Source organism: Oncorhynchus tshawytscha, linkage group LG02 (genome assembly GCF_018296145.1).
Source record: "Oncorhynchus tshawytscha isolate Ot180627B linkage group LG02, Otsh_v2.0, whole genome shotgun sequence".
Classification (NCBI taxonomy): domain Eukaryota; kingdom Metazoa; phylum Chordata; class Actinopteri; order Salmoniformes; family Salmonidae; genus Oncorhynchus; species Oncorhynchus tshawytscha.
The window spans coordinates 36,089,280-36,097,271 of record NC_056430.1 but is presented as its reverse complement, the minus strand read 5'-3'; positions in this window follow the sequence as shown (position 1 = coordinate 36,097,271).

Sequence of the window (7,992 nt, the reverse complement as noted above, 5' to 3'; positions counted from 1 at the left end):
GTCTAATGTCCTAAACTTCCCAACCCTGGCAGTCATTTTGAATGCAGGTTGCAGGTGAATGAAAATGCTAAATGTTGGATATCCCTACTCTGGCTGGGTTCCAAGAGGAATTACACATCACATTGCTACCCAGCATGATATGACTTGCAGGCCTAATGTGGCCTGTGAACTACGAGTTTATTAAATGTGTATTTTCTCAAATGTGTTTTTAATGACAAAATTCATTTTGAATCTCACTTGGTGAAAGTCATTATAACTAATATGGTGACTGCCACAAGGATGTCTCTGTCACAAGCAAACACAGTCATGGGTGGTACCATAGAGATGGATAGAGGACTCTAGTGCTCAAAAGCCCATTTTAGCATGGGCAGTGCCATTGAGCACTTTCACCATTTTGAAATAGTCAACTGGGTGGGACTTCCTTTGGGTTAAGGAATTATTGCATAATTCATCCAGGTCACCAGGAGGATCAGCCAATGAATTAATACTTGTGAGCAAACATTGCGTAACTACAGGTGGCAGTAAATCGCCAACCGTGGCTCCATACCTGTCAAACAACACACTCCAAGTGGTCGTATACACCCTTTCAGTTTGTTTGGCAAGTCATTGAAGTAGTAGAAGAAGAAAATGTACTTAAAAATGGAGATGGCTTCAATGAAGCTGCCCGTGCTCTCAGAGATGGCATAATGGGACATATACAATGTCGATCTAAGTATATGGGTGGTACTGGTCACTCTAAACTTCACTCAAAAGGCAACCAGGGAAATATGCAAATAAGGCTCAACACCCTATAGCAGGGCTATTCAATTCCAGTCCTGGAGGGCCACAACAGTGGTTCTCAAACCTGTCCTCGGGGACCCCCAGATGTTTCACAACAGCCCTGAACTAACTCACCTGATTCACTTAGTCAAGGGCTTGATGATAAATTGACAATTTGAATCAGTTGCGCTAGCTGTGGAATAGTTCAAATACATGGAATGGCTGGGACTCCCCAAGGAGAGGTTGGAGAACCCCTGGCCTATGGCATCCCTCTGAAAAAACGTATTTGGTTCCAACTCAAACGTTTAATTTTAAGAAGTTAATTGTAGGTTATTATGTGTGGCAAAAACATTAACCATATCAGAACCCCTTTATTGGCTAACTAGCCTATATGTTGTCCTTCTGACCTGTTTCATTTCTCTATGAATGTCACAATATGTTGTTTTTTCCCCTCAAATCCGGATAGTGGGGAAATAGGATTAAATTAGCTTTATTTGGTTATGCCGGTATATAATTGGTCCATTCAGTCTAAATGATTCAGGTCTGTGGGGGCTTCCATATTAATTGTCCGCATTCCAAATGTTAAATATTTTAGTAATGGTCGGAATGCATAGTGTGACGTGCGTGTTGTTGGTAAAATTGAATTACTTAAACCCTTAGATTTCAACTAATGATACTAAGTGGTGTGTCGCATGCTTGGGACTTTCTTCAAGATTTTTCAGATAAAACAATGAATTTGGTGCACAATGTAGACCAACAGCCTATTCAAACCAAGGCTGTATTGACTTCTATGATAGAAGCCTATTTAATAGACAGTCGTCGGAGTAATTGACAGAAGTCGCCAGAGTATGGAGCAGGCAGGTGCATGTTAACCTGTTCAACTTTTATGAAATACACATAATATTGTATACTACCCTCGTAAAGTACATTTCGGTTTTAAAACTATAAGTTCTACAAACCAGGGGTTGGAACCAGTTCAGGGACCCGAAATGAAAATGGGTAAATGTATTTTTTTAAAGCACAGAATCAGAGCTGGGAACTAACGTGATCTACACTGTTCCAGAACAGGACTGTTATTTTAAAAGCATATGCACCGGTTAATAACCTTTTACATTCCACTATTTTTTTGCAGTCCCCCCCAAGAGACGGACCCTAAAATTTCTGTCCGATTGCTCTTTCAGGGACCCAGCAACAACGCCCGGAAAAAGTGAAATTTCAGCACCAATTAAGGTCACTGCTCGGGCTTCGAATGACCTACTGAGTCGAAACTCGGGATTTTGGGTCGCCGCAGCGAGGTTTGCAGCTAGAACATAACTACGTGTTTTACATTTTTGGTTTTAACAGAAGGCTATGTGAAGTTTGGGCCAGCTCTGAAATATGTGTTAGTTGGCTTCTAAACGAGTTGGACAAAGTGGGTTTGCTGTCAGTATGTATCAGTTTGGTATCAGAATGATATCTTATTGACTGATGGACGCTGACTTGATGGCTAACTTTTGTCCATTTCCAATAAGTTTAAACAGTGATGAACCATCACCAAATGGACAGGCTGAAATCAACACTGAAAGTGTTGGAAAATGGCATCACTGTAGTCCCTAGGCCGTGCCATGTCCAACGAGGTGCCACACTTGACCGTAGCTCGCTCGGTCTGACCGCAACGACCGTGCAAAAAGTAGGCCCGGAATGAAGCCTGACTAGTAGTTGTTAACTCCAATGAGGATATGCGTTTACTTTCAGCTTCCTGTGACAACCGGAAGTGCCTTAAACAGGGGCTGTTTCAAAGGGTTAAAAAGGTCACATCTTTCTGAAATATCATTTGTGCGTTTAGGCAACCCTCATGAACAGGTATTTATTTTTTGCTGAGTTTATATACTTTACCTAATGGTGTCGCTCTAAACATGCCCAAATTTCCAAAGGAGCACAGCCATTTTATAAGCGCAAGGCTTGTGCAACGTAATTTTTTATTTTACAGGCATAATTTTTAATCTTACAGAAATTGTGTTGATATGAGGAGAAAGCAAAAGTGTCTACCTATCCATTTATGTAAACATATCCCCTGTCTGATTCACATGATGTCTCTTGGCCACTTGAAACCAGTTGTGTCATGTTTGGGTAGTGATTCACTGTGCCAAAATGTCTGAATCACTTCAACTTCAAGATTGTTGTCTTTGTTCAACTTGGAAATGAATAAACATCATACTTTGCATTGATAACCAAATATAATCTCAGCAACTGTTCAAACAATAAACTAAAAAAACTTGGCTATGGAAGGGCAAAAATGTCAAAATAAAGATACAAAATACCATACAGATCAATGTATCAAAATAAACAGAAATGATTTTGCAACTAGCCAACCCGAACAGCAACATTTTCAGTAATGGTTACAAAACCCTTTTTCTTGCTATGACTGTGATTATTGTTTATCTACCTGAGTTGACCAAGTCACTCTGGATAAGAGTGTCTGCTAAATGACCAACATGTAAATGTATACAGGGTAGGTGAAAATGAACATCCCAAAATGAACGACAAAGCACACTGGGTATTATTATTGCCCTTGTTTCGAGGGCGGCGCTCATCATCATAATACTCAGCATGCTTTGTTTTGTGATTGTTCATTTTTACATTTACGTTGACATTTTAGTCATTTAGCAGACACTTTTATCCAGAGCAACTTACAATTGCATTCATCTTAAGATGGCTACATGAGACAACAACATTTCACAATTGTATTAAGTACATTTTCTTTCAAAGAATTTATCAAAAATGTTACAATTATAATGAGTTCATTTAACAGATGCTCTTATCACACCATCATGCTATCCGACTTCTGATACCAATGCAGGGTGGCACAAAATGTAAACCGCTCTAAAAAATTGGTATGGGAAAGTATTTTGTGTCTAGAAAATACAAATTGTAGAATTTTGAAAATACTAAATACACTGCTCAAAAAAATAAAGGGAACACTTAAACAACACAATGTAACTCCAAGTCAATCACACTTCTGTGAAATCAAACTGTCCACTTAGGAAGCAACACTGATTGACAATAAATTTCACATGCTGTTGTGCAAATGGAATAGACAACAGGTGGAAATTATAGGCAATTAGCAAGACACCCCCAATAAAGGAGTGGTTCTGCAGGTGGTGACCACAGACCACTTCTCGGTTCCTATGCTTCCTGGCTGATGTTTTGGTCACTTTTGAATGCTGGCGGTGCTTTCACTCTAGTAGTAGCATGAGGCGGAGTCTACAACCCACACAAGTGGCTCAGGTAGTGCAGCTCATCCAGGATGGCACATCAATGCGAGCTGTGGCAAGAAGGTTTGCTGTGTCTGTCAGCGTAGTGTCCAGAGCATGGATGCGCTACCAGGAGACAGGCCAGTACATCAGGAGACGTGGAGGAGGCCGTAGGAGGGCAACAACCCAGCAGCAGGACCGCTACCTCCGCCTTTGTGCAAGGAGGAGCAGGAGGAGCACTGCCAGAGCCCTGCAAAATGACCTCCAGCAGAACACAAATGTGCATGTGTCTGCTCAAATGGTCAGAAACAGACTCCATGAGGGTGGTATGAGGGCCCGGCGTCCACAGGTGGGGGTTGTGTTTACAGCCCAACACCGTGCAGGACGTTTGGCATTTGCCAGAAAACACCAAGATTGGCAAATTCACCACTTGCGCCCTGTGCTCTTCACAGATGAAAGCAGGTTCACACTGAGCACATCTGACAGACGTGACAGAGTCTGGAGATGCCGTGGAGAACGTTCTGCTGCCTGCAACATCCTCCAGCATGACCGGTTTGGCGGTGGGTCAGTCATGGTGTGGGGTGGCATTTCATGTGCTCGCCAGAGGTAGCCTGACTGCCATTAGGTACCGAGGTGAGATCCTCAGACCCCTTGTGAGACCATATGCTGGTGCGGTTGGCCCTGGGTTCCTCTTAATGCAAGACAATGCTAGACCTCATGTGGCTGGAGTGTGTCAGCAGTTCCTGCAAGAGGAAGGCATTGATGCTATGGACTGGCCCGCCCGTTCCCCAGACCTTAATACAATTGAGCACATCTGGGACACCATGTCTCGCTCCATCCACCAACGCCACGTTGCACCACAGACTGTCCAGGAGTTGGCGGATGCTTTAGTCCAGGTCTGGTAGGAGATCCCTCAGGAGACCATCCGCCACCTCATCAGGAGCATGCCCAGGCGTTGTAGGGATGTCATACAGGCACGTGGAGGCCACACACACTACTGAGCCTCATTTTGACTTGTTTTAAGGACATTACATCAAAGTTGAGTGTGACATCAAAATTTGAATGTTTTGAGACCTCCATGGATTGATGAATTTGATTTCCATTGATCATTTTTGTGTGATTTTGTTGTCAGCACATTCAACTATGTAAAGAAAAAAGTATTTAAGAAGAATATTTCATTCATTCAGATCTAGGATGTGTTATTTTAGTGTTCCCTTTTTTTTGAGCAGTGTACATTGAAGTTTAGTTCAGCCCAGTGTAATTCAAATGACAAAATACTCAGAAGTAATTCATTAAAATACGTATAAATATGTTCCCTTTTGAAGGTCCTAAGCGAGATTTGGTTGGCAGGCAAAACATTTTAGTGGCCCCTCTCTTAACTGTGGAGAGAGAAGTACATTTCCTGCAATTCTACACATTTTGCCACGGGGAGAGAAAATGCTGCAGTTTTAAAGCTAATTTCCTGCAATGCTACACATTTTGCCATGACTTATGCCATGATAATAGGATATCTGAATGAGAGTGACTAACAAAATCAATGTGGGCCCCTGGGCACGTGCCCTGCTTTCCCGGTCAGTATTCGTCCATGATAACTACAAGTTTTATAGTTGGCTAGACTAATTTACCAATCTAAAAATTGTAGCTGACATGGCTTATTGAGTGACTGACATAACAGGAGAAAAACTGCTGATGCACAACCAAATCTCAAAATTTCACCTTGTGAAATGTGTGATCTTTTGTAGCTCAGTTGTTGGAGCCTGGTGCTTGTAACACTAGGGTGGTGGGTTTGTTTCCCGTGGACCACTCATACATAAAATGTATGCACATAAGTCGCTTTGGATGGAAGCATCTGCTAAATGGCATATGTTATATATTCTAACTTTCAGCAGTCATTTAAGACCCCAACTGAGTTCCTAATATAATATTGTTTTAATATGTCTGCGATCCATACTTAAAAAAAGCTTCTTTAGACTGTCAGAATGGTGAAAACAATGAATGCTGAGGGCAAATAGAAAGCCACAATTATCACAAATTCAAACCATTTTCACTATCCCTACTAATGTATAGTGAGCATGCAACTTCAGATTATTTCCCCCCACTCTTCCCTACCAGCCCATTAAGGACGTTCTGAGGAGTGCGACCAGAGCCGGATGAAAAAAATCTCAGAGGCTCTGTTTTTTATAGCTCTTTCATTTCATTCAATTCTATTTCACTTACATGACAGGAAACATTAGCTGAATCTTTTGTAATACCACACAAATTACCAAAATGACACTCTGACACTGACAAACGGAGATCTGGTCTTGAATTCAAACAAAAATAGGCCAGGCCACTGAATCAACACACAGATTGTACAATATTGGGAGGCTATATACACTGAACAAAAATATAAACGCAACAGGTCAAGTGTTGGTCCCATGTTTCGTGAGCTGAAATAAACGATCCCAGAAATGTTCCATACACACTCAATTCTCTCAAATGTTGTGCACAAATGTGTTTACGTCCCTGTTATGAGCATTTTTCCTTTCCAAGATAATACATCCGCCTGAAAGGTGTGGCATATCAAAAAGCTGATTAAACAACATGATCATTACACAGGTGAAACTTGTGCTGGGGACAATAAAAGGCCACTGTAAAATGTGCAGTTCTGTCACACAACACAATACTAGACGTCTCAAGTTTTGAGGGGGCATGCAATTGGCATGCTGACTGCAGGAATATCAACCAGAGCTGTTGTCAGAGATTGTAATGTTAATTTCTCTAACATAACCTGCCTCCAATGTTGTTTTTTATTTTATTTGGCAATACGTCCAACTGGCCTCACAATTGCAGACCACGTGTATGGCGTTGTATGGTCGAGCGGTTTGCTGATGTCAACTTTGTGAACAGAGTACCTCATGGTGGCAGTGGGGTTATGATACGGTCAGGCATAAACTACAGACAACGAACACAATTGTATTTTAACGATAGCAATTTGAATAGGCTGGGATGGGCTACAGGACAATAGGCAAGCAGCTTGGTGAGAAGGCAACAACTGTTGGCGCAATTTTTAGAAAATGGAAGAAGTTCAAGATGACGGTCAATCACCCTCGGTCTGGGGCTCCATGCAATATCTCACCTCGTGGGGCATCAATGATCATGAGGAAGGTGAGGGATCAGCCCAGAACTACACGGCGCAGGACCTGGTCAATGACCTGAAGAGAGCTGGGACCACAGTCTCAAGGAAAACCATTCCTGCAGCGCACGCAAGGTCCCCCTGGTCAAGCCAGCGCATGTCCAGGCCCGTCTGAAGTTTGCCAATGACCATCTGGATGATGCAGAGGAGGAATGGGAGAAGGTCATGTGGTCTGATGAGACAAAAATAGAGCTTTTTGGTCTAAACTCCACTCGCCGTGTTTGGAGGAAGAAGAAGGATGAGTACAACCCCAAGAGCACCATCCCAACCGTGAAGCATGGAGGTGGAAACATCATGCTTTGGGGATGCTTTTCTGAAAAGTGGACAGGACGACTGCACCGTATTGAGGGGAGGATGGATGGGGCCATGTATCGCGAGATCTTGGCCAACAACCTCCTTCCCTCAGTAAGAGCATTGAAGATGGGTCGTGGCTGGTTCTTCCAGCATGACAATGACCCAAAACACACAGCTAAGGCAACTAAGGAGTGGCTCCGTAAGAAATATCTCAAGGTCCTGGAGTGGCCTAGCCAGTCTCCAGACCTGAACCCAATAGAAAATCTTTGGAGAGCTGAAAGTCCGTATTGCCCAGCGACAGCCCCGAAACCTGAAGGTCTGAATGGAGGAGTGGTCCAAAATCCCTGCTGCATTGTGTGCAAACCTGGTCAAGAACTACAGGAAACATATGATCTCTGTAATTGCAAACAAAGATTTCTGTACCAAATATTAATTTCTGCTTTTCTGATGTATCAAATACTCATTTCATGCAATAAAATGCAAATTAATTACTTAAAAATCATACAATGTGATTTTCTGGATTTTTGTTTT